This window comes from Schistocerca piceifrons, unplaced genomic scaffold (genome assembly GCF_021461385.2).
Source record: "Schistocerca piceifrons isolate TAMUIC-IGC-003096 unplaced genomic scaffold, iqSchPice1.1 HiC_scaffold_578, whole genome shotgun sequence".
In the NCBI taxonomy this organism is placed as follows: domain Eukaryota; kingdom Metazoa; phylum Arthropoda; class Insecta; order Orthoptera; family Acrididae; genus Schistocerca; species Schistocerca piceifrons.
The window spans coordinates 55001-60000 of NW_025728819.1; the positions used below are offsets into that span (position 1 = coordinate 55001).

At 53.0% G+C, this 5000-nt stretch overlaps 1 non-coding gene across 1 annotated transcript in view; it reads left to right on the plus strand.

Moving 5' to 3' along the window:
• Window positions 1-4182: 4182 nt before the first annotated feature.
• Window positions 4183-5000, plus strand: part of LOC124761269 — a 1909-nt gene continuing 1091 nt past the window's right edge. The window contains exon 1 of the ribosomal RNA XR_007012415.1: window positions 4183-5000. This exon is cut by the window's right edge and continues 1091 nt beyond it. This is a non-coding gene — a ribosomal RNA (small subunit ribosomal RNA).

Below are 5000 nucleotides of genomic sequence, written 5' to 3' on the forward strand. Positions count from 1 at the left end.
CCGCACGAAGCCGTGGACCGGCAATGACTCCACCCGCACCCGTTCGTGCACCACCCCAACCGCCAAACGCGCACCTCCAGCGGATGAACGGCGGACGTTTCCCGCACTCGTAAAGTGCAATCCACCCCTATAACGTGCGTTTCATGAAGAGTTATTGCCAATATGCGACATTCCCGCTGTCCCTATACATGAGCCGCGACCTGTACCACTTACGAGCGAGAGACGCGATCGCGTTGCTCACTGTACGGCGTCCGATACCGAGCCATCAGCATGTCGGTCCCCATGCGCGTTGCACTCGCACTCGCAGTCGCAAAAACGTGGGGCAAATATATTACGCGGAAGAGTTATAACAGACCGAGCCCCACTGCATGAGGGGAGTCTTTGTCACTAATGTACACAGATGGAACATTTTGGACTGGAACCAGATTACCCGTACACACGGCGCTGATTAGTAATCAATGCAGAGCCATCAAACTACAGAATATATATACAACTGTCCGTATACATGCTGAAAGAGTCTGCCCACAATGGGAACCACACGTCAGCCAGCCACTCTGATCACGCACCACTCTCTGCTTCTAACGGGCGCACATACAATATGTAAGCACCAGCATGGAACAACATCCAGTGCATCCTCTCCGCCACATTACACAATCCACACTATCACAACCAGACCAGGAGGTCCATGCGGAAAATACAATATCCCACCCTTTCGACATCCACCATTGCGCAGATCAGGCACCAACACCCACACATGTCCTATACAACGGTGCACCCAACATCACAATAGTACCTCCTGTCACAGCGCACAAACAATGACATGAGTCAAAGACACAGGTCTGACACAAGCATAGAATTGGAGCGCCGCCTCTAATAAGCCAAAGGTGCATCCTGACGTGACAAATCTGATCATGTCACAAGCATTCACTTACTATAATCACTATCAACGAACCTGCCGCCCCCGCCCCCCCCTACACCTTTCCTTACAACAACGTGTAACCTAACCTAACCTAACCTATGTTGTACCTTAACCTAACCTATGTTGTACCTTAACCTAACCTATGTTGTACCTTAACCTAACCTATGTTGTACCTTAACCTAACCTATGTTGTACCTTAACCTAACCTATGTTGTGCCTTAACCTAACCTATGTTGTGCCTTAACCTAACCTATGTTGTGCCTTAACCTAACCTATGTTGTGCCTTAACCTAACCTATGTTGTGCCTTAACCTAACCTATGTTGTGCCTTAACCTAACCTATGTTGTGCCTTAACCTAACCTATGTTGTGCCTTAACCTAACCTATGTTGTGCCTTAACCTAACCTATGTTGTGCCTTAACCTAACCCATGTTGTGCCTTAACCTAACCCATGTTGTGCCTTAACCTAACCCATGTTGTGCCTTAACCTAACCCATGTTGTGCCTTAACCTAACCCATGTTGTGCCTTAACCTAACCCATGTTGTGCCTTAACCTAACCCATGTTGTGCCTTAACCTAACCCATGTTGTGCCTTAACCTAACCCATGTTGTGCCTTAACCTAACCCATGTTGTGCCTTAACCTAACCCATGTTGTGCCTTAACCTAACCCATGTTGTGCCTTAACCTAACCCATGTTGTGCCTTAACCTAACCCATGTTGTGCCTTAACCTAACCCATGTTGTGCCTTAACCTAACCCATGTTGTGCCTTAACCTAACCCATGTTGTGCCTTAACCTAACCCATGTTGTGCCTTAACCTAACCCATGTTGTGCCTTAACCTAACCCATGTTGTGCCTTAACCTAACCCATGTTGTGCCTTAACCTAACCCATGTTGTGCCTTAACCTAACCCATGTTGTGCCTTAACCTAACCCATGTTGTGCCTTAACCTAACCCATGTTGTGCCTTAACCTAACCCATGTTGTGCCTTAACCTAACCCATGTTGTGCCTTAACCTAACCCATGTTGTGCCTTAACCTAACCTATGTTGTGCCTTAACCTAACCTATGTTGTGCCTTAACCTAACCTATGTTGTGCCTTAACCTAACCCATGTTGTGCCTTAACCTAACCCATGTTGTGCCTTAACCTAACCCATGTTGTGCCTTAACCTAACCCATGTTGTGCCTTAACCTAACCCATGTTGTGCCTTAACCTAACCCATGTTGTGCCTTAACCTAACCCATGTTGTGCCTTAACCTAACCCATGTTGTGCCTTAACCTAACCCATGTTGTGCCTTAACCTAACCCATGTTGTGCCTTAACCTAACCCATGTTGTGCCTTAACCTAACCCATGTTGTGCCTTAACCTAACCCATGTTGTGCCTTAACCTAACCCATGTCGTGCCTTAACCTAACCCACGTCGTGCCTTAACCTAACCCACGTTGTCGCCTAACGTAACCCACGTTGTCGCCTAAACCTGCTCTGTAATTGTTATACGACTCGTTCAATTAGTGTAGTGTTGCCCACCCGCAACCCTCGCAATATAGTTCGCTACTCGCACTCCCCGCTCCCCTGTGTATCGCTTCATGTTAAACACCTTGCAAGTCTTGCTCACTTTCCACATGCTCCTGCTGTACACTGTAATGTGGATGGCAGCAGGACGTACATGCCGCCCCTCCCCACGTCCCCACCTTGCCCCCTGCCTTCGCAAGCTGGTTGGTGAGAACTTTGCATGTTCAATGCCCTCCGCATGCGACGTACTCAGGCTACGTTGTGGTGCGGCCTGTGTCAACTGTCCGCTAATGTCGTACGCGTAAACCACAATCTGTACTGCACATTCGTCCTTATGTACTGAATGATACATCGTGGCACATGTGTGACCGTACAACGACTGCGCCCAAAAACGGCGGACCATACAGTGCAAATATTGTGCACGCAGCTACGTGTCGTCTCCCTATGAGAGCTGGATTGCAGTGTGGTACGCCATAGAGACGTGTGGGAGGAACGGACGCCGTGGATGGCGATCAGCATGAGCTGTCTGTTGATGTATTCGGACCTAGTCGTCTCTCCTCACACACCGTGATGGCATGGTGCACCGCGTTCCATATCTGCGACATGCTACAGAGGCCGGTTGACAGTCGTTCGAGCAATGGACATCGCATACGTACGGGGGCCACCTTCCACGTATTGTCTAGGCGTGCACATTTTGTTGCGTGTATGTGGGCAGACGTAGTGTGGCGTGACACCTGACACAGGCATGCAATAATCGTGGAAGTTGCAAATGGCGATGGACGCCTGCGTTTTCTGGTGAAGTTACGCAAATGAACAAATGGTAACCTGTTGTGGTGCGGTTGTTCTCGCTAGGGGTGAATCGGTGATGGCGACGATAGGTTGAGGTACTAACCGGTTGTTCCAGCGATACCCACCATGCCGACGAAACTGAACGGCATCTGGGTGTGAAGCGATACGCGGCGGTGGCTGGGTGGGACCGTCCCCGGCCGGTGAGGGGGCGCCTCCCGGCGTGCTGGCCGCGCGGTGCGTGGGCGCACGCGCTACAGCCGGCTGGTGGGGGCGGCCAGTGGCAGGCGCGCCGGCCGACGGACGCGGCAGGCGTCGCAGCTGCGCGCCGGCGCACCCTGCGCGCGGCGCCGTGCGGCCAAAGTAGGTCCTCGCGGGCCCGGTGCGAAGCGCGGTGGACATCTTCAGTGTGCTGGTCCGATTGAGGACTGTGTGCGTTGAGGATGCGCTGCCGCCCGGCGCTCGGCGCCGCGACGCCGTCTGCTGCTCGGTCGCCCCAGCGGTTCTCGCTGGTGGTTTGTATCGCAGCTGTGCGGATGTGTTGGCGCGTGCGCTGTGCTGGGAGAGTTCGCTTCGGCACCCAAGTGGGGCTTTTGTCCTTCTGTGGCGCTGGCGTTGGAGCTGCCGGTCACCGTAGGTGGCGCGTGTTGTCTCCCGCCGGCAATGCCACGACAGCACGCTCCCGGGCCTCTGTCGGCAGCGGCAAGCTCAGTTGGGAGCACGGGTGGTCGCACCGAAAGCGTCTACTCGCCTAACTCCGGGCGATTGCGCCTCTCTCGAACCCGACCAAGTACTTGGGACGGCGCTGCGCGCCGCCGGGACCTGAGAGGGTTTCGAGGTGTATTGTGCAGGGGAGCTCAGCCTCCTCCTGTTTGCAGAATGATTGAGCGGACGCTTGCGTGTTCGCGCGGGCCCCCGGGACACACTCCCGGGCGGCCGGCTGCTCAGCTCTAGTTGACGCAGCTCCCTGGTTGATCCTGCCAGTAGTCATATGCTTGTCTCAAAGATTAAGCCATGCATGTCTCAGTACAAGCCGCATTAAGGTGAAACCGCGAATGGCTCATTAAATCAGTTATGGTTCCTTAGATCGTACCCACGTTACTTGGATAACTGTGGTAATTCTAGAGCTAATACATGCAAACAGAGTCCCGACCAGAGATGGAAGGGACGCTTTTATTAGATCAAAACCAATCGGTCGGCTCGTCCGGTCCGTTTGCCTTGGTGACTCTGAATAACTTTGGGCTGATCGCACGGTCCTCGTACCGGCGACGCATCTTTCAAATGTCTGCCTTATCAACTGTCGATGGTAGGTTCTGCGCCTACCATGGTTGTAACGGGTAACGGGGAATCAGGGTTCGATTCCGGAGAGGGAGCCTGAGAAACGGCTACCACATCCAAGGAAGGCAGCAGGCGCGCAAATTACCCACTCCCGGCACGGGGAGGTAGTGACGAAAAATAACGATACGGGACTCATCCGAGGCCCCGTAATCGGAATGAGTACACTTTAAATCCTTTAACGAGTATCTATTGGAGGGCAAGTCTGGTGCCAGCAGCCGCGGTAATTCCAGCTCCAATAGCGTATATTAAAGTTGTTGCGGTTAAAAAGCTCGTAGTTGGATTTGTGTCCCACGCTGTTGGTTCACCGCCCGTCGGTGTTTAACTGGCATGTATCGTGGGACGTCCTGCCGGTGGGGCGAGCCGAAGGCGTGCGACCGCCCCGTGCGTGCTCGTGCGTCCCGAGGCGGACCCCGTTGAAATCCTACCAGGGTGCTCTTTATTGAG